Below are 23,186 nucleotides of genomic sequence, written 5' to 3' on the forward strand. Positions count from 1 at the left end.
AAAGAAAAATTTGTAACTGAACAGTTGTATTAGAAAAGAATAAAAGTCTCAAATCAATAACTTAAGCTTCTACTTTAAGAAACTAGAAAAAGAACAACAAACTAAACCTAAAGCAAGCAGAAGGAAAGTTATTATAAAGATTACAGTGGAAATCAATGAAAACAGAAAAACAACAGATAAAATCAGTGAAACAAAAAGTTGGTTCCTGAAAATATCAAAACCAATAAACTTTTAACTACACTGAGCAAGAAGAGAAAAAGATAGTAACTACCCCAATCAGAAATGAAACAGGAGGCATCATTATTGACTCTATAGGATCACTTTTATGCCAATAACACAAATTAGATAATAGGGGGGAAAATCCTAGAGAGAAGCAACTTACCAAAACTTACTCAAGAAGAAAGAGAATATCAAAATTGACCTGTAACATGTAATGACATTGAAGTTGTCATTTAAATTTTTCCAATAAAGAAAAATTCATGAACAGATAACTTCATGGATGAATTCCAACAAATACTTAAAGAAGAAATAATACTAATCCTTTACAAACTCTTTCAGAAAATGTAAGAGGAGAGAACACTTCCCAACTCATATTAAAATGCCAGAATTACCATAAGATCAGTCAAACAAAGACAGCACAAGAAAATTACCTGCCAATATTCCTCAAAAACACAGACACAAAATCCTAAACAAAACATTACTAAACCAAATCCAGTAACACATAAAAAGGATTATATACCATGACCAAGTGGGATTTATCCTAGGAAGGCAAAGCCAGTATAGCATTAAAAAATCAATTAATGTAATGAGTTACATTTACAGAATAAAGTAACTAACCACATGGTTATCTCAATAGATACAGAAAAGCATCTAACAAAATCCAACATTTATTCCTGATAGGAACTCTCAACAATCTAGAAACAGAAGGAAAGTTCCCCAACTTTCTGAAAGGGCATTTCTGAAAAGATCACATTCTTATTGGTAAAACAGTAATAGGGAAGAACAAATCTGACTCCACATTAGACCTATTTCTTTTGCTTTAGTTAACAATGATTGCGTATAGCCCGATATATATAGGATAGCCTATTTTCAAGGCTATTCTTTAAAAGTCCATTCACATACAGACAAAAAGTTGCAGAAGAGGGAGGGACATTTGTTGGAGGTTTACAACAACATCATGACCTGACCTATGTGGACAGCTGCAAGAGCAAAGAATTCCTGCACCAGCAGTTTGCAACAACCAACCAACCAAGTGAGAGAGTCAGTTCCTAGGCAGGTTGATAAGCAGTCCAGGGGTCCCCAAGGAGAGACGAGTTTGGAATTCTCAAGGAGGAGGAAAGGACAAACTTTTTTTCCCTCTACATTTTTTAGGATTATATAACAATAATGTATCCTGCTTGAGGACAGTCTCTGAAAAAAAAAACCTTCTGGCTAATCCTGTAATCTTAAAACGTAAATTATGGGAGTAGGTCTAGTAAGGTCTTTACAACCACCAGACATTCCTTTGATTCACTGTAATAACTAATTAAAAGTATATAACTCCATTGCTAACCGAGCAAGGGGGCACTCTTTCTGCCCTCTTCTGATGTCTGTGTCAGAAGCTTTCTCTATCTCTTTTATACTTTAATAAAACTTTACTACACAAAAGCTCTGAGTGATCAAGCCTCGTCTCTGGCCCTGGATTGAATTCTTCTCCGGAGGCCTGGAATCCCAGCGTCTTTCATGGTTCAGCAACAACGTTTCACAAGGGCACCCTTTCCTCCTGTTGCCCTTAAAAATGCTTTCCTGTAACCTTCAGGGAGTTTGGGACTTGGGCAGCTGTGGGGAGAAATAAGCGACCTGTCTCCAAGTATGGCCCTGCAATAAACCTTTCTCTGCTCCAAACACCGATCTTTCAATTTTGTTTGGCCTCAATGTGCATGGGGCACACAAGATTAAATGTTGTCCCCTAAGATCAGGAACAAGTCAGTAAGATCCATGCTCCTGACTTCTGTTCACAACGTATTGGAGGTTCTGGGGGAAAAATAATAATAAAGGCATCTAGATACAAAGATGTACCTAGTCAATCCTAAAGGAAATCAGTCCTGAATATTAATTGAAAGAACTGATGCTGAAGCTCCAATACTTTGACCACCTGATTCACTGGAAAAGACCCTGACGCTGGGAAAGACTGAAGGCAGGAGGAGAAGGCGACAACAGAGGATGAGACGGCTGGATGACATCACCAACTCGATGCATATGAGTTTGACAAACTCCAGGATTTGGTGATGGACAAGAAGCCAGGCATGTTGTGAAGAGTCGGATACGACTGAGCGACTGAACTGAACTGAGATCCAATAACCAAAACTGTCTATATTAACAAATGACATGATACTGTATGTAGAAAAATTTAAGGAATTCATACAAAAAAAAACCCCTGTTTAATACATCCGCTGGATCATGGAGAAAGCAAGAGAGTTCCAGAAAAACATCTACTTCTGCTTCACTGACTATGCCAAAGTCTTTGACTGTGTGGATCACAATAAACTGTGGAAAATTCTGAAAGAGATGGGAATACCAGACCACCTGACCTGTCTCTTGAGAAACCTGTATGCAGGTCAGGAAGCAACAGTTAGAACTGGACATGAAACAACAGACTGGTTCCAAATAGGAAAAGGAGTATGTCAAGGTTGTATATTGTCACCCTGCTCATTTAACTTATATGCAGAGTACATCATGAGGAACGCTGGGATGGAAGAAGCACAAGCTGGAATCAAGACTGCCGGGAGAAATATCAATAACCTCAGATATGCAGATGACACCACCCTTATGGCAGAAAGTGAAGAGGAACTCAAAAGCCTCTTGATGAAAGTGAAAGAGGAGAGTGAAAAGGTTGGCTTGAAGCTCAACATTCAGAAAACAAAGATCATGGAATCTGGTCCCATCACTTCATGGGAAATAGATGGGCAAACAATGGAAACAGTGTCAGACTTTATTTTTTTGGGCTCCAAAATCACTGCGGATACTGATTGCAGCCAGGAAATTAAAAGACACTTACTCCTCGGAGAAGGCAATGGCAACCCACTCCAGTACTCTTGCCTGGAAAATCCCATGGATGGAGGAACCTGGTGGGCTGCAGTCCATGGTGTCGCTATGGGTCGGACACGACTGAGCAACTTCACTTTCACCTCACTTTACTCCTTGGAAGGAAAGTTTTGACCAACCTAGATAGCATATTAAAAAGCAGAGACATTACTTTGCCAACCAAGGTCCATCTAGTCAAGGCTATGGTTTTTCCTGTGGTCATGTATGGATGTGAGAATTGGACTGTGAACAAAGCTGATCACCAAAGAATTGATGCTTTTGAACTGTGGTGCTGGAGAAGACTCTTGAGAGTCCCTTGGACTGCAAGGAGATCCAACCAGTCCATTCTAAAGGAGATCAATCCTGGGTGTTCATTGGAAGGACTGATGCTAAAGCTGAAGTTCCAATACTTTGGCCACCTCATGCAAAGAGTTGACTCACTGGAAAAGAGTATGATGCTGGGAGGGACTGGGGGCAGGAGGAGAAGGGGACAACACAGAATGAGATGGCTGGATGGCATCACTGACTTGACGGACATGGGTTTGAGTGAACTCCGGAGTTGGTGATGGACAGGGAGGCCTGGCGTGATTCACGGGGTCACAAAGAGTCGGACACGACTGAGCGACTGAACTGAACTGAACTGAACTGAAGGTTGCAGGACATAAGATAAACAAAAATCAATTATATAAACACTTCAAAATAAAGTTAACTAAAGAAGAGCAAGACTTGTGCACTGAAAATTACGAAACACTGCTAAGAGAAATGAAATGTCGTACAAAACAGAAAGACAGTCCATGTTCATGTTAAGATGGCAACAGCAATTCTCCCCCAAACAAATCTATAGATTATATGCAATTTCTATCAAAATCCATCACAGTAGGCTTTTTTGGAAAAAAATGACAAACTGACACAAAAATTTATATGGAAATCTAAGGAAACCAGCATAGCCAAAACAATTTTGAAAAAGAAAAAAATATCAGAAGACTTATACTACCCAATTTCAAAATTAACTATAAAGATACCACATAGTCAAGACAGTGTGTTGCTGGTATGAGAAGAGGCATAACAATGACTCAAACAGAAACGAGAGTCTAGAAATAATTTATATTTGATATTTGACAGAGGTGCAAAGGCAATTAAATGGGAAAAGGATCTTTTTATTTTTCCTCAACAAATAATGCTAAAACAATTGGATATCCATACACACAAATAAAGATGAATTTGGACCCATAATGCATACCAAAAGTTAACAGAAATTGAACATAAACCTAAAGCATTATTAAAAAAAAAAACTGATAAACTGGACTTCCTCAAAATAAAAACTTGTATTTAAAAGATACCATGGAGAAAATGAAAAGACAAGCAACAGACTGGGTAATAAATTATTTACTGAAATAATTTATAAAATTGGGCTTACCCAGAATATACAAAGAATATGTACAGCCCAATAAGAAGGCAAACCAATCCAAAAAATGGACAAAAGATTTCAGTAGACATTTCAAAGACAACATAGGAACAGTATATAAGTACATGAAAATATGTTAAACATCATTAGCCAGTAGGGAAATGCAAATTAAAACTAATATGAGATACTACTTCACACTAAGGTGGCTATGAAAAAAGATGCAATAACAAGTCAAGATATGGAAAAATTGAAACTCTCACACAATGCTTGTGGGAACATGATATGGTACAGCCATACTGGAAAAGTTTAGCTGTTTATTAACAAAACTTGAACCTACTACACAACCCAGTATTTTCCTCATGGGTATTTATCCAAGAAAAATGAGAATGTATGTCCACACAAAGTCTTGTATGTGAATGCTCATAGCAGCATTATTCATAATAGCCAAAAAGTAAAAACAACTGATGTCCATCAACTGATGAATGGATAAAGAAAATGTAGTATAGTCATACAATGGTTATTTATCAATAAACAGGAACAAACTACAGATACATGCTACAACATGGATGAATCTCAAAACCATTATGCTAAATGAAGCCAGGCATAAGAAGGCACTTATTTCATAAATCCATCTCTCTGAAATGTCCATAAAAGGCTAATTGATAGTGATAGAAAGCAAATCAATGGTTGCCTGAGGCTAAAATCCAGCACCAGGTGTGCGTACAAAATCTGCAGAGGCAAACTCATTAAGGTGATGTAAAATTTATAAAACTGAATTGCTGTGATCACTGCACAATCTCAAAAATCTTCTAAATTTACTAAAAATCACTTAATTATTTAGAAAAGAGGATACAGTTTCCAAAACGTGATTTTTATATGAACTCTGCCCAGGGACGGGGGAGCCTGGTGGGCTGCCGTCTATGGGGTCGCACAGAGTCGGACACGACTGAAGTGACTTAGCAGCACCAGGAGCAGCAGCTTTCCTGTTATTAGAGATAGGTAACAGGAAGATTATAGATGTTCCTATCTTTACAGGGAAATGTTTTTTACACACTCAGCAGAGTTTATTGAAGATGCAGACGCGAGAGACGCCGGCTCCGGCGGCGCAGACAGGAGAGACGCCGGCTCCGGTGGCACAAGTGACCACGCGCAGAAGCGTGGCTGAGAGGAGCTACCCCACGTCCAAGGTAAGGTACAGTGGCTGCGCTTTGCTGGAGCAGCTGTGAAGAGATATTCCATGACCAAGGTAAGAGAAACCCAAATAAGACGGTAGGTATTGTGAGGGGGCATCAGAGGGCAGACACACTGAAATCATAATCACAGAAAACTAGTTGATCTGATCACATGGACCACAGCCCTGCCTAACTCAGTGAAACTAAGCCATGCCATGTGGGGCCACCCAAGACGGCCGGGTCATGGTGGAGAGGTCTGACAGAATGTGGTCCACTGGAGAAGGGAATGGCAAACCACTTCAGTATACTTGCCTTGAGAACCCCATGAACAGCATCAAAAGTCAAAATGATAGGACACTGAATGAGGAATCCCCCAGGTCAGTAGGTGCCCAGTATGCTACTGGAGATCAGTGGAGAAATAACTCCAGAAAGAACGAAGGGATGGAGTCAAAGCAAAACCAATACCCAGTGGTGGATGTGACTGGTGATAGAAGTAAGGTCCAATGCTGTAAAGAGCAATATTGCATAGGAACCTGGAATTCATGAATCAAGGCAAATTGGAAGTGGTCAAACAGGAGACGGCAAGAGTGAACATAGACATTCTAGGAATCAGTGAACTAAAATGGACTGGAATGGGTGAATTTAACTCAGATGACCATTATATCTACTACTGTGGGCAGGAATCCCTTAGAAGAAGTGGAGTAGCCATCATGGTCAACAGAAGAGTCCGAAATGCAGTACTTGGATGCAATCTTAAAAACGACAGAATGATTTATTCGTTTCCAAGGTAAACCATTCAATATTACAGTAATCCAAGCCTATGCCCCAACCAGTAATGCTGAAGAAGCCGAAGTTGAACGGTTCTATGAAGACCTACAAGACCTTTTAGAACTAACACCCAAAAAAGATGTCCTTTTCATTATAGAGGACTGGAATGCAAAAGTAGGAAGTCAAGAAACACCTGGCTGCTGCTGCTGCTGCTGCTAAGTCATGTCAGTCGTGTCCGACTCTGTGCGACCCCGAGTAACAGACAAATTTGGCCTTGGAACCTGAAATGAAGCAGGGCAAAGGCTAATAGAGTTTTGCCAAAAGAACACACTGGTCATAGCAAACACCCTCTTCCAACAACACAAGAGAAGACTCTACACATGGACATCACCAGATGGTCAACACCGTCAGATTGATTATATTCTTTGCAGCCAAAGATGGAGAAGCTCGATACAGTTAGCAAAAACAAGACTGGGAGCTGACTGTGGTTCAGATCATGAACTCCTTATTGCCAAATTCAGACTGAAATTGAAGAAAGTAGGGAAAACCACTAGACCATTCAGGTATGACCTAAATCAAATCCCTTATGATTATACAGTGGAAGTAAGAAATAGATTTAAGGGACTAGATCTGATAGAGTGTCTGATGAACTATGGACGGATGTTCATTGTACAGGAGACAGGGACCAAGACCATCCCCATGGAAAAGAAATGCAAAAAAGCAAAATGGCTATCTGAGGAGGCCTTACAAACAGCTGTGAAAAGAAGAGAAGCGAAAAGGAAAGATATAAGCATCTGAATGCAGAGTTCCAAAGAATAGCAAGGAGAGATAAGAAAACCTTCCTAAGCAATCAATGCAAAGAAATAGAGGAAAACAACAGAATAGGAAAAACAAGAAATCTCTTCAAAAATTAGAGATTCCAAGGGAACATTTCATGAAAAAATGGGTTCAATAAAGGACAGAAATGGTATGGACCTAACACAAGCAGAAGAGATTAAGAAGAGGTGCAAGAATACACAGAAGAACTGTACAAAAAAGATCTTCACGACCAAGATAATCACGATGGCATGATCACTCACCTGGAGCCAGACATCTTGGAATGTGAAGTCAAGTGGGCCTTAGAGAGCATCACTATGAACAAAGCTAGTGGAGGTGATGGAATTCCAATTGAGCTATTTCAAATCCTGAAAGATGATGCTGTGAAAGTGCTGCACTCAATATGGCAGCAAATTTGGAAAACTCAGCAGTAGCCACAGGAATGGAAAAGGTCAGTCTTCATTCCAATCCCAAAGAAAGGCAATGCCAAAGAATGCTCAAACTACCGCACAATTGCGCTCATCTCACACGCTAGTAAAGTCACGCTCAAAATTCTCCAAGTCAGGCTTCAGCAATATGTGAACCGTGAACTTCCAGATGTTCAAGCTGGTTTTAGAAAAGGCAGAGGCACCAGAGACCAAATTGCCAACACCCGCAGGATCATGGAGAAAACAAGAGAGTTTCAGAAAAACATCTATTTCTGCTTCATTGACTATGTCAAAGCCTTTGACAGTGTGGATCACAATAAACTGTGGAAAATTTGAAAGAAATGGGAATACCAGACCACCTGACCTGCCTCTTGAGAAACCTGTATGCAGATCAGGAAGCAACAGTTAGAACTGGACATGGAACAACAGACTGGTTCCAAATAGGAAAAGGAGTACGTCAAGGTTGTATATTGTCACCCTGCTTATTTAACTTATATGCAGAGTACATCATGAGAAATGCGGCGCTGGATGAAGCACAAGCTGGAATCAAGATGGCCAGGAGAAATATCAATAACCTTAGATATGCAGATGACACCACCCTTATGGCAGAAAGTGAAGAGGAACTCAAAAGCCTCTTGATGAAAGTGAAAGAGGAGAGTGAAAAGGTTGGCTTGAAGCTCAACACTCAGACAACAAATATCATGGAATCTGGTCCCATCACTTCATGGGAAATAGATGGGGAAACAGTGTCAGACTTTATTTTTTTGGGCTCCAAAATCACTGCAGATGCTGACTGCCGCCCTGAAATTAAAAGACACTTACTCCTTGGAAGGAAAGTTATGATTAACCGAGATAGCATATTAAAAAGTAGAGACATTACTTTGCCAACAAAGGTCCATCTAGTCAAGGCTATGGTTTTTCCCGTGGTCATGTATGGATGTGAGAGTTGGACTGTGAAGAAAGCTGATCGCCGAAGAATTGATGCTTTTGAACTGTGGTGCTGGAGAAGACTCTTGAGAGTCCCTTGGACTGCAAGGAGATCCAACCAGTCCATTCTAAAGGAGATGAATCCTGGGTGTTCATTGGAAGGACTGATGCTAAAGCTGAAACTGCAATACTTTGGCCACCTCATGCGACGAGTTGACTCACTGGAAAAGACTCTGATGCTAGGAGGGAATGGGGGCAGGAGGAGACGGGGACGACGGAGAATGAGATGGCTGGATGGCATCACCGACTCGATGGACATGAGTTTGAGTGAACTCCGGGAGTTGGTGATGGACAGGGAGGCCTGGCGTGCTGTGATTCCTGGGGTCGCAAAGAGTCGGACACGACTGAGCGACTGAACTGAACTGAACTGAACTGAAAAATAGAGAACTGCATTTTTCATGTTCTTAAAAAGAAAGTCCAAAAAAAAAAAAAGTGTGATATTTAGTAGAAAATTTTAAATCCTCAAGATTTGCCTTTTTATCTATTTTATCTATTTTCTGATCAACTTTTAAAGTTTTCCCTTCTCAACTTCCACTGCATTTTTATTAGAACACTTCAAAGTCAATGCACTTCTTTTATAGATGTTCTTTCATATTAAAAAGTCAGTCATTAAGGATCTATGAACAAAAACAGAAAATGCACATACCCCAACCTAAAATAAAATTGAATAAATCCATTTGGGGGGATCAAGATGGCAGAATAAGAGGACATGCAGGTCACCTTCCCCCATTAATACAGCAAAAATACCTCTATATATGGAACAATTCTCAAGGAAAACTAACTGGAAACTGGCAGAAGAACTCCTATAAAATCAAAGCTATAATAAAGATACACACATAATCGGGCAGGACAGAAAAAAGAGTAATGGGTTGGATCTATGCCCCTGGGAGGGGACTAAAAGGAAAAGGGAGATCACACAAGCAGACACTTATCCTGTGAAAGTGAGTGGGTCAAGCCACAGAATGGGTGTTCCAGTCCTGGGGACCTATGTGGATGAGACAAGCCCCCTTGGCTGCTACCAGGACAGATAGAAAGACAGAAAAAGTCAAGACTCTACTAGTAAGAGGTGCCTAAATATTGCCTCACCACTAGACAGGGAGGATGGAGGTCTGTCTTAGAGGTTGCTCCCTTGCCATACTCCCCAGACCACTCTGAGAAAAATCCCTGCCCCTTCTCTGTCCATGTCACAGCTTGGCCCTGGCTCTACAGTAGCCAGGACCTGGGGAAAAACTCGATCTAGGGACACAGAGGTGACAAGAGGGTCTAGGGTGTGGGCCTGGTGAGGCAGCAGTAGCCACTGTTGATGCTTATTTACAGTACCACAGTGCCATTGGGGAAGTCCAATCATCTCAATAGAGGCAAAAAAAACCATTTGACAAATTTCAACATTCACTCATGCTAAAAATTGGATATGGTGGGAATATATCTCAACATAACAAGACACATTTATGATAAATCCACAGCCAACACAATTAATACCCAACTATTAAATGAAATTAAAAGTTTCAGCTTTTTCCGTTGAAACCCTTTCAGCTAAATTAAAAATCCAGACAAACATGATCCCTCTTGTCATTTCCACTGGCAGTCCTAGCCACAGCAATAAGACAAGAAAAGTAAATAAAAGGTATCCAAACTGGAAGGAAACAAGTAAAACTGTCACTATTTGCAGATGACATGATACTCTACAGAGAACCTTAGAGTTTCCAGCCAAAAGTATAAGAATAAATGAAATCAGCAAGACTGCAGGATACAATATTAATATATAGAAATCTGTATTAATAAATCTGTTACACTAATAATGAAACATCAGAAGTAAAACAATAAACATATTTTAAAATTGCACCCCAAAAAATAAACATAAGAATAAATTTACAAAGGAAGTAAAAGACTTATACTCTGAAAATTATAAAACAGTGATGAAGGAAACTGAAATGATTCAAAAGAAAAGGGGGAATAAAATAGAAATGGAAAGATAACTCATGTGCTTGGACTACATGAATTAAAATTATTAAAGTGCCCATACTATCCAAAGCCATCTACAGATTTAATGTAATCCCTATCAAAATACCCCTAATGTTTTTCACAGGATGAAAACAACTAATCCTAAAATTACATAGAACCACAAAAAAAAACCTGAATTGCCAAAGCATCCTGAGAAAAAAACAGTAAAGCTGGAGATACAACCCTCCCTGACTTCAGGCTATAATGCAAAGCCACAGTAATCAAAACAGCATGGTACTGTCAGAAAAACAGACACATAGATCAATGAAACAGAATACAGAGCCCCAAACAAATCCATGCACCAATGGTCAATTACTCTATGACAAAGGAGGCAAGAATATACAATAGAGAAATGATAGTCTCTTGAATAACTGGTGTTAGGAAAACTGTACAACCATATGTAAAACAATGAGATTAGGATATTTCCTCATATCACATACAAAAATAAACTCAAAATGGTTTAAAGATCTAAATGTTTATGACCTGAAACCATAAAACTCCCCAAACAGAACAGAGGTAGAACAGTTTTACACAAATACAGCAGTATTTTCTTAGATCAGTTTTCTAAGGAAAAATAAATAAGAGTAAAAACAAACAAATGGGCCTCCATCACCTCCGCTAGCTTTGTTGGTAGTAATGCTTCCTAAGGCCCACTTGATATCACACTCCAAGATGTGTGACTCTAGGTTAGTGACCACACACCATCATTACTATCCAGGTCATTGAGGCCTTTTTTGTATATCTCTTCTGTATATTGTTGTGACTTCTTCTTAATCTCTTTTGCTTCTGTGAGCCCCTTGCCATTTCTGTTTCTTCTCATGCACATCTTTGCATGAAATATTCCCTTAATGTATCCAATTTTCTTGAAGAGATCTCTAGTCTTTCCTATTCTATTGTTTTCCTCTATTTCTTTGCATTGTTCAATTAAGAAAGCTTTCTTATTTCTTGCTGCTCTTCTCTGGAACTCTGGATTCAGTTTGGTATATCTTTCCCTTTCTCCTTTGCTTTTTTGCTTATTTCCTCAGCTATTTGTAAAGCCTCCTCAGACAACCACTTTGCCTTCCTACATTTCTTTTCTTTGCAATGGTCTTCATCACAGCCTCTTATGAACATAGTTCTTCAGGCACTCATGCACCAGAACTAATCTCTTGAATCTATTTATCACCTCCACTGTATAATCATAAGGGATTTGATTTAGGTCATGCCTGAATGACCTAGTGGTTTTCCCCACCTTCTTCAATTTAAGTCTGAATTTTGCAATAAAGAGCTCACAATCTGAGCCAGTCAGCTCCAGGTCTTTTTGCTGACTGTATAAAGCTCCTCTATCTTCGGAGATAAAGAATATAATCAATCTGATTTCGATATTGACCATTTGGTGATGTCCATGTGTAGAGTCATCTCTTGTGTTGCTGGAAAAGGGTTTTTGCTATCATTAGTGTGTTCTCTTGACAAACCTCTGTTAGCCTTTGCCCTGCTTCATGTTGTAATCCAAGGCCAATTATGCCTGTTACTCCAAGTATCTCTTGACTTCCTACTTTTGCATTCCAACCTTCTATAATGAAAAAACATCTTTTTTTTTTTTCCTAGTGTAAGTAAAGAAGGTCTTTAAGTCTTCATAGAACCATTCAACTTCAGCTTCTTTGGCCTTAGTAGCTGGGGCATAGACTTGTATTACTGTGATGTTGAATGGCTTGCTCTGGAAACGAATTGAGATTGTTCTGTCATTTTTAAGACTGCACCCAAGTATTGCATTTCAGTCTCTGTTGTTGACTATGAGGGCTACTCTATTTCTTCTAAGGGATTATTTCCCACAGTTTTAGATATATGGCCATCTGAATTAAATTTGCCCATTCCTATTCATTTTAGTTCACTGATTTCTAAAATGTCGATTTTCACTCTTGCCATCTCCTACTGGACCACATCCAATTCACCTTGATTCATGGACCTAACATTCCAGGTTCCTATGGGATATTGTTCTCTACAGCATCAGATTTTACTTTTACCACCAGACACATCCACAACTGAGTGTCATTTCCACTCTGACCCAGCTCTCTTTCTGGAGCTATCTCTCCATTCTTCCTCAGTAGCATATTGGACACCTGCAAACCTGGAGGGTCATTAAAGGACTGAAACAGTATGGACCCGCAGAAGATATTAAGAAGAGGTCACAAGAATTCAGAGAAGACCTATACAGAAAAGATCTTCATGACCCAGATAACCACAATGGTGTGATCACTAACCTAGAGCCAGACATCCTAGAGTGCAAAGTCAAGTGAGCTTTAGGAAACATCCCAGTTGAGCTATTTCAAATCCTAAAAGATGATGCTGTTAAAATGCTGCACTCAATATGCCAGCAAATTTGGAAAATTCAGCAGTGGCCACAGGACTGGAAAATGTCAGTTTTCATTCCAGTCCCAAAGAAAGGCAATGCCAAAGAATGTTTAAACTACCGTACAATTGCACTCATCTCACACACTAGCAAAGTAATGCTCAAAATTCTCCAAGCCGGGCTTCAACAGTACATGAACTAAGAACTTCCAGATGTTCAAGCTGGATTTAGAAGAGGCAGAGGAACCAGAGCTCAAATTGCCAACATACAATGGATCATTGAAAAAGCAACAGAATTTCAGAAAAGCATCTACTTCTGCTTCACTGAGTATGCTAAAGCCTTTGACTGTGTGGATCACAACAAACTGTGGAAAATTCTTCAAGAGATGGGAATACCACACCACCTTACCTACCTCTTGAGAAATCTGTATGCAGGTCAAGAAGCTACAGTTATAACTGGACATGTAACAACGGATTGGTTCCAAATTGGGAAAGGAGTATGTCAAGGCTGTATACTGTCACCTTGCTTACTTAACTTAGATGCACAGCACATCATGCAAAGTGCCGGACTGTATGAAGTACAAGCTGGAATCAAGATGCTGGGAGAAATATCAACAACCTCAGATATGTAGATGACACCATTCTTATGGCAGAAAGTGAAGACGAACTAAAGAGCCTCCTGACAAAAGTGAAGGAGGAGAGAGAAAAAGCTGGCTGAAAACTCAATATTCAAAAAACAAAGATCATGGAATCCAGTCTCACCATTTCATGGCAAATATGTGAGGAAACAATGGAACAGTGACAGCCTTTATTTTGGAGGGCTCCAAAATCACTGCAGATGGTGTCTGTAGCTATGAAATTAAAAGACGTGTTTCCTTGGAAGAAAAGCTATGACAAACCTAAGCGACATATCAAAAAGCAGAAACATTACTTTACCGACAAAGGTCAGTATAGTCAAAGCTACAGTTTTTCCAGTAGTCATGTGTGGATGTGAGAGTTGGACCATTAGGAAAGCTGAGCACAGAAAAATTGATGTTTCTGAACTGTGGTGTTGGAGAAGACTCTTGAGAGTCCCTTGGACTGCAAGGAGATTGAACCAGTCAATCCTAAAGGAAATCAGGCCTGAATATTCACTGGGAGAACTGATGCTGATGCTGAAAATCCAATACTTTGGCTATATGATGTGAAGAACTGGCTTATTGGAAAAGATCCTGGTGCTGGGAAAGATTGAAGGAAGGAGGAGAAGGGGATGACAGAGGATGAGATGGTCGGATAGCATCACTGACTTGATGGACATGAGTTTTAGCAAGCTTCAGGAGTTGGTCATGGATAGGGAAGCCTGGCGTACTGCAGTCCATGAAATTGAAAAGTTTGGATACAACTGACCAACTGAACTGAACCAACCTGGGAGGGTTCATCTTTCAGTGTCATATCTTATTCCTTTTCATACTGTTCATGGCGCTCTCAAGGCAAGAATATGGGAGTGGTTTGCCATTCTCTTCTCCAAAATGAAGCCCTATTAAACTTTAACACTGTTGCACAGCAAAGGAAACCATCAAGAAAACAAAACCACAACTTACAGAATGTGAGAAAACATTTGCAAATTATGCAAATGACAAGAGGTAAATGTACAGAGCTCATACCACTTAACATCAAAAACTAAACAACCCAATCAAAATACGGGCAGAAGACCTGAATAAACATCTTTCCAAAGAAGACATACAGATGACTAACAGGCACATGAAAAGATGCTCAACATCACTAATCATAAAAAAAGTAAATAAAACCTCAAGAGGTATCACCTCATACCTATCAGAAAGGCCATTATCAAAAAGTCTAATAAATAGATAACAAATGTTATCTTTTCCAGTGAGTCAACTCGTCGTATGAGGTAGCCAAAATATTGGAGTTTCAGCTTTAGCATCAGTCCTTCCAATGAACACCCAGGATTGATCTCCTTTAGAATGGACTGGTTGGATCTCCTTGCAGTCCAAGGGATCTCAAGAGTCTTCTCCAACACCACAGATCAAAATAGATAACAAATGTTGTCAGGGATGTGAAGAAAAGGGAACCCACCTACATTGTTAATTGAAATATAAATTGGTGCCAACCACTATGAAAAACAGTATGGAGGCTCCTTAAAAAAACTAAGAATAGAACTACCATATGATCCACTCTGTGTATGTTTTTGGAAAAAACAAAAACACTAATTTGAAAAGGTACATGTACCCAAATGTTTATAGCAGCACTATTTATAATAGCTGAGATATAAAAACAACCCAAGTACCCAATCAAGAGATGACTGGATTAAGATGTGGATTATAAATGTAATATTCAGTTCATTTCAGTCGCTCAGTCGTGTCCAACTCTTTGTGACCCCATGAATCAAAGCACGCCAGGCCTCCCTGTCCATCACCAACTCCCGGAGTTTACTCAAACTCATGTCCATCGAGTCAGTGATGTCATCCAACCATCTCATCCTCTGTCGTCTCCGTCTCCTCCTGCCCCCAATCCCTCCCAGCATCAAAGTCTTTTCCAGTGAGTCAACTCGTCGCATGAGGTAGCCAAAGTATTGGAGTTTCAGCTTTAGCATCAGTCCTTCCAATGAACACCCAGGATTCATCTCCTTTAGAATGGACTGGTTGGATCTCCTTGCAGTCCAAGGGATCTCAAGAGTCTTCTCCAACACCACAGTTCAAAAGCATCAATTCTTCAGTGCTCAGTTTTCTTCACAGTCCAACTCTCACATCCATACATGACCACTGGGAAAACCATAGCCTTGACTAGACGGACCTTTGTTGGCAAAGTAATGTCTCTACTTTTTAATATGCTATCTCGGTTAATCATAACTTTCCTTCCAAGGAGTAAGCGTCTTTTAATTTCATGGCTGCAATCAGCATCTACAGTGATTTTGGAGCCCAAAAAAATAAAGTCTGACACTATTTCCACTGTTTCCCCATCTATTTCCCATGAAGGGATGAGACCAGATGCCATGATCTTCGTTTTCTGAATGTTGAGCTTTAAGCCAACTTTTTCACTCTCCTCTTTCACTTTCATCAAGAGGCTCTTTAGTTCTTCTTCACTTTCTGCCATAAGGGTGGTATCATCTGCATATCTGAGGTTATTGATATTTCTCCCGGCAATCTTGATTCCAGCTTGTGCTTCTTCCAGCCCAGCATTCCTCATGATGTAGTCTGCATACATGTTAAATAAGCAGGGCGACAATATACAGCCTTGACGTACTCCTTTTCCTTTCTGGAACCAGTCTGTTGTTCCATGTCCAGTTCTAACTGTTGCTTCCTGACCTGCACATAGGTTTCAAGACGTAGGTCAGGTGGTCCGGTATTCCCATCTTTCAGAATTTTCCACAGTTTATTATGATCCACACAAAGTGACCCATAAAAAATAATGACATTTGTAGCAACATGAATGAACCTGGAAGATATTATGCTTAGTGAAATAAATGAGACAGAGGAAAAAAATACTGTATAGTGTCACTTATATGTGGAATCTAAAAAAATAATAAAAATGAAGGTATAGGCAATACAGGAAAAGACTCACAGATACAGAAACACAGACTCACAGATATAGAAAACTAATTTGTGGTTACCAAAGCAGAGAAGGAAAGGGGGGAGTGGCAAACTAGAAATATGGGATTAACAGATACAAACTACTACATATAAAACAGATAAACAACTGTATAGTACATGAAATAATTCCCATCCTCTTGTAATACCTATAATGGAGTATAATCTGCAAAAACACTATAACTTGAAACCAACACAATATTGTAAATTGACTATACTTCAATTTTAAAATAATAATAATACATTTGATGCTGATTTCCAGGCTGACTCGAGGCTCCACCACTACCAATCTGAAACTGCCACTGATGTGAGGTTTCCTAGGCTGTCTCTGTGGCCTGGACAGTCAATCCAACTTTTTACTGGCCAGGCTGGCCTACCTTTAACTGGTTTTCATAAATACAAAATTTGTATAATTGTTACTGGAACTACTTGCTGAAATATGGAACTAGTTAAAAGTACCATTTATTTTAAAATGTACACACACAGTTTCACATACAAGCAGCACCACATCTTTCACATTCAGCCAATCAATCAAGTTAATGTTTTTTATTACAGAATAGAAAACTCAGATTTTCCAAAACCATGTTTGCTTAGTAAGTGTTTTTCAAGAAATCAAGAGGTACATGACTAAATAATGAAAAGGATGAATTAAAATATATACTATACCAAGGTATAATTAGCTCAATTTTAAAGAAGCAGGCTCAAACTTTTACTCTGCAGGAAAGAGGCCTTTGATATAACTAGGAAAAGCAAATTCTTTTCTGATGCAGTCTTTCTTGTACACATATGAATAACGTATATGAGGGCTTACTTCCCTGCGAATCTAGTGCAGTATATTAGATTGTAATAGCATTTTAAGTTTAATGGATAAACTCACAAAGATTATGTTTTCTATCAAAGTTTTTGTACAAGTGATCCCAACACGTGGTATGAATCTACCGTTTGTAACAATCTTTCCTCTCCTCTTGAGGAAAGTAATGAAAAAATGTTTTGAGCTGCACACCACTAAAGGTGAGTGACATCTGGAAAGAACTGAATTTTGGTGGCCCAAAAGTGCCTTGCTCATGTGATAAATAAGTCAACCACATCTCAGTTATGATGCATTAAACAGGAAAAGGGCTAGTATGAAACCAGGAGCCCAAGAGCTTTCCAACAATTTCAGATTACGACAAACATAGCAGCACATACAAGTCTTTGTTGTAAAATTCCTCAGCCTTTCTTTGACATTCTGGTCCCAAATTTCCTATGTTTTTAAAACTCCAAATCTTTTTTCCCTCTCCGGATTTTTCCAGCCTATGCAACATGACCATAGAGGGTTCATGTTGTAAACGCGTCCACGTAAAAAATTACCGAAAAAGCAAGCTAAACAAACCTGCCCACCTCTCCGCAAAAACAAAAAAACAAAAAACCACCTCCCAAAGGCTTTGGACGCTATTTGGCCTGCCATTCCAAAAAAGTGAGTTTCTGGGAAATGATCGCCCATCAGAACCCTCCTCTCCTCCTAAGATGAAAAGCTGGGAAAGCAGGAAGGGTAACAAATTGCCCCGGGCTCCTCTAATAGGCCCCCACCACCCAGCACCCTGGGGACGCGGGACGGCGCGGAGAGCAGGCGGCCAGCTTTAAAGGGTGATGAATTTTAAACGGCGAGCTTTTCACAGTACCCAAGGATCCAGGGCAAAGAAAGTCACCTTTGCTCCTGTCCTTTTAAGAAGACGTAGCTGCCTCCCCTCAAAGAACATAAAGAGCAAAACGGCAATACCCAGTTCCCACAGCTCTGGGGGAGCTCCCTTCCGCTAGACCCCACGGTTGGCTCCACCCCCTGAGCCTGCCCCGCCCTCTAACCACGCCCCTCGCCTGCGGCCCCGCCCCCCAGGGTTGGCCCCACCTCAAACCCCTATCCACTTCGCAGCCCCGCTTACCGCCCAAGCCCTGCTCACTCACCTAGATGCGGTGCGCGCAGCGGACGTTCTCGCGAGTCTTTCCCCTCTACCCCAACCCACACCCCAAAGCTGACGTGTCGGCCAGACCCCCGAGGGAGGCAGACGCCTTCACTCGCGCTCTGCGGTCTCTCTCTTACCGGGTGGTCCGCGCCAGAGCAACTTCACCAGTTTGGGCAGTGGCGGAAAGGCTGCCAACCTCCTGGGTTCTGTGGCTTGAAAATTTGACTTTGCCTTGTATTGGGTTTTGTGTTTTGTTTTGAGTTTTTTGGAATTTTCCCGCGGCTGCTCGGCAGCTGAGCCGCGCGCGCACGTATTCGCAGTGCACTCTGGGGCTTGGCCAGCGACCCTGCACCCCGGCGGCCTCGCGGGAAAATTCCGACGAATCTCGTGCTCGCGGGGCGGGACGCGGGCCCAGGCTGGGCGGGAAGTCGGTCCGTTGGGACGGGCCTAGGCGAGGGGTCCTACTGAGGCTGCTTCAGTTGTTCCTGAGCACTAAGCTGGTGTCGCGGGCTTCAAGTAGACCGCAGGAAGGACCTGAAGGGGAAAAACCCTGGGTTTTTAAATAAGTTGTTGCTCAATTTCAAGATTCTGTTGAAAATGCAGAGAATTTTTAAAAGAAAGATTGAGCGTCAAAAATGTAAAACCACTAAACAAAGCCTAGAATATAATTTTCTAGGTAGAGTCACTTAAAAAAAGGAATCTTTCTTTGGATCCCTCGCCACCAGCAAAATCAGTTCCATACAGTGTTTGATTGGGTTCAAATCAGTTCTACGCTGCATTTAAACCACTTAAATGGAAAGCATCGTTTATTTTTTTACAAACTTCCATTTTTGTCGTTAACATTAGTGTGTCTTGGTGGATTTTTAATTCTTGAACTTGGTAATGCATGAAGTTTTCTCATAGATGTTTAAGTTGTTGAAAAAATTTTTTTTGAGGAAACATTTTTAAGATTTAACTTTTTTAATCTATGACTTACAATTGTAAAATTACAATTTTACAGGTGCTTTCAAAAAACAAGGCAAAGTACGCACATAATAAAAATAACCAAGCACGTTCAGTTCAGTTCAGTCGCTCAGGCGTGTCCAGCTCTTTGCGACCCTATGAATCACAGCACGCCAGGCCTCCCTGTCCATCACCAACTCCCGGAGTTCACTCAGACTCACATCCATCGAGTCGGTGATGCCATCCGGCCATCTCATTCTCTGTCGTCCCCGTCTCCTTCCACCCCCAATCCCTCCTAGCATCAGAGTCTTTTCCAGTGAGTCAACTCGTCGCATGAGGTGGCCAAAGTTTTGGAGTTTCAGCTTTAGCATCAGTCCTTCCAATGAACACCCAGGATTGATCTCCTTTAGAATGGACTGGTTGGATCTCCTTGCAATCCAAGGGACTCTCAAGAGTCTTCTCCAGCACCACAGTTCAAAAGCATCAATTCTTCGGTGATCAGCTTCCTTTACAGTCCAACGCTCACATCCATACATGACCACGGGAAAAACCATAGCCTTGACCAGACGGACCTTGGTTGGCAAAGTAACGTCTCTGCTTTTTAATATGCTATCTAATTTGGTCATAACTTTCTTTCCAAGGAGTAAGCGTCTTTTAATTTCATGGCTGTAATCAGCACCCGCAGTGATTTTGGAGCCCCCCAAAAAATAAAGTCTGACACTATTTCCACTGTTACCCACTTTACCATATAAATTGGATTCAGGGATTAGATAATTATTAAATTTGTAAGTAAGAAAGTTAGTGTGTTGGATAATGGTAACAAAAAAAATAATTTTTTTTCTTATTAAAAGGAGATATAAAAGGAACCCTGTCTAGAATTTGGGACAGAATTAGCAAGAACTATAACTGTATCAAGGAATGAGATGTTAAACATATTCTTGAAAATGTTCTCTGCCAGCTTAGGAGGTCTATGCTTGTTTGATATGTGCCTAGTTCAATGTAGGTAGATCCACAGCAGAGCTTATGTAGAGAGCTACATACTTGAGTGACATTCATCATGGCACCTTGGCCTTAGGAAGAAAGTCATTTTTGTGGTGACAAATGTGAGCAAGTTTAAGTTTGTTTACCAGGAAAGGAAGCAACTAAACTATGTATTTCTTTAGAGAAAACATGTTCTGTTACTCAGGTCCTTTTAAGTATTTGCTGAAAAATCACTTTTGTAGTGTTAATTGAGGTCCTGCTGTATTATGCTTTTGTGCTGTACTGTGCTAAGTTGCTTCAGTTGTGTCCAAGTCTTGACCCTGTAGGCCATATCCCAGCAGGCTCCTCTGTCTATAGGATTCTGTAGGCAAGAACACTGGAGTGGGTTCCCATGCTCTTCTTCAGGGGATCTACCCGACCCAGGGACAGAACTAGCATCTCTTCAGTTCTGTTCAGTTGCTCAGTTGTGTCTGACTCTTTGAGACCCCATGAACCGCAGCAAGCCAGGCCTCCCTGTCTGTCACCAACTCCCGGAGTCCACCCAAACCCATGTCCATTGAATCGGTGATGCCATCCAACCATCTCATCCTCTGTCATCCACTTCTCCTCCTGCCCTCAATCTTTCCCAGCATCAGGGTCTTTTCAAATGAGTCAGCTCTTCACGTGAGGTGGCCAAAGTATTGGAGTTTCAGCTTCAACATCAGTCCTTCCAAGGAACATCCAGGACTGATCTCCTTTAGGATAGACTGGTGGATCTCCTTGCAGTCCAAGGGACTTTCAAGAGTCTTCTCCAACATCACAGTTTAAAAGCATCAATTTTTCGGCGCTCAGCTTTCTTTGTAGTCCAACTGTCACATCCATACACAACCACTGGAAAAACCATAGCCTTGACTAGATGGACCTTTGCTGGCAAAGTAATGTCTCTGCTTTTTAATATGCTGTCTAGTTTGGTCATAGTTTTCCTTACAAGGAATAAGCGTCTTTTAATTTCCTGGCTGCAGTCAACATCGGCAGTGATTTTGGAGCCCCAAAAAATAAAGTCTGACACTGTTTCCACTGTTTTCCCGTCTATTAGCCATGAAGTGATTGGGACTGGATGCCATGATCTTTGTTTTCTGAATGTTGAGTTTTAGGAAACTTTTTCACTCTCCTCTTTCACTTTCATCAAGAGGCTCTTTAGTTCCTCTTCACTTTCTGCCATAAGGGTGGTGTCATCTGTATATCTGAGGTTATTGATATTTCTCCCGGCAATATTGATTCCAGCTTGTGTTTCCTCCAACCCAGCGTTTCTCATGATGTATTCTGCATATAAGTTACATAAGCATGGTGACAATATACAGCCTTGACAGACTCCTTTTCCTACTTGGAACCAGTCTGTTGTTCCATGTCCAGTTCTAACTGTTGCTTCCTGACCTGCATACAGGTTTCTCAAGAGGCAGGTCAGGTGGTCTGGTATTCCCATCTCTTTCAGAATGTCCCACAGTTTATTGTGATCCACACAGTCAAAGGCTTTGGCATAGTCAATGAAACAGAAATAGATGTTTTTCTTGAACTCTCTTGCTTTTTCGATAATCCAGCGGATGTTGGCAATTTGATCTCTGGTGCCTCTGCCTTTTCTAAAACCTGCTTTAACATCTGGAAGTTCACGGTTCACGTATTGCTGAAGCCTGCCTGGCTTGGAGAATTTTAAGCATCACTTTACTATCATCTCTTCTCTCTCCTGTATTGGCAAGTGAGTTCTTTACCACTAGCACCATCTGGGAGTACCCATTGTAGTTTTATGTCTTTCAAATTCAGTAGTTAATAAAGAGTTGCATGACTCATAACTATATAAAAGAACATCATATTAAGCCTAATTTAGACTGTGGATGCTGATTGCAGCCATGAAATTAAAAGAGCTTACTCCTTGGAAGTAAAGTTATGACCAACCTAGATAGTATATTAAAAAGCAGAGACATTACTTTGCCAACAAAGGTCCGTCTAGTCAAGGCTATGGTTTTTCCAGTGGTCAGGTATGGATGTGAGAGTTGGACTGTGAAGAAAGCTGATCACCGAAGAATTGATGCTTTTGAACTGTGGTGCTGGAGAAGACTCTTGAGAGTCCCTTGGACTGCAAGGAGATCCAACCAGTCCATTCTAAAGGAGATCAGTCCTGGGTGTTCATTGGAAGGACTGATGCTAAAGCTGAAATTCCAATACTTTGGCCACCTCATGTGAAGAGTTGACTCAGACTCTGATGCTGGGAGGGATTGGGGGCAGGAGGAGAAGGGGACAACAGAGAATGAGATGGCTGGATGGCATCACCGAGTCGGTGGACATGAGTTTGAGTGAACTCCGGTAGTTGGTGATGGACAGGGAGGCCTGGTGTGCTGTGATTCATGGGGTCGCAAAGAGTCAGACACGACTGAGCGACTGAACTGAACTGAGACTTAAATGGGTAACATGTATAGTATAAATTCTGAGTCGGACACAACTGAGTGACTTTCACTTTCACTATAGACATTCATTTTATCTGGCATTCATATGTATGGAGCTACTTTAAGCACTAAGGAGATGAATACTCTGAAAAGTGCCTGAAAAGCTTCCTGAGAAAAATACTTAGATATGAATCCTATTTTTAACTCAATATAAAATTAAGTATGTGTGCTTCTAGAAACAATTTTGATTACAGTATAGAGTCAAATCACATTTAAGTAATAGAGCAAAAATGAAAAATGGCATGCATAGGTGAAAACTGCTTCATCCTTAGAATTAGAATCCATTCTAAT

The 23,186-nt window shown here is 40.6% G+C and overlaps 1 protein-coding gene across 4 annotated transcripts in view; it reads right to left on the reverse strand.

The window, feature by feature from the left end:
• Positions 1 to 18,811, reverse strand: part of FANCC (FA complementation group C) — a 330,131-nt gene extending 311,320 nt beyond the window's left edge. For all 4 annotated transcript variants that reach the window (XM_088838102.1, XM_088838101.1, XM_088838100.1 and 1 more), the window contains exon 1: positions 18,633 to 18,811. The gene's annotated coding sequence lies outside the window, so the exon portion shown is untranslated. The remainder of the gene's footprint in view (positions 1 to 18,632) is intronic.
• Positions 18,812 to 23,186: the final 4,375 nt, after the last annotated feature.

Source organism: Moschus berezovskii, chromosome 7 (genome assembly GCF_049115385.1).
Source record: "Moschus berezovskii isolate FMDL1 chromosome 7, NW_MosBer_1.0, whole genome shotgun sequence".
Lineage (NCBI taxonomy): Eukaryota > Metazoa > Chordata > Mammalia > Artiodactyla > Moschidae > Moschus > Moschus berezovskii.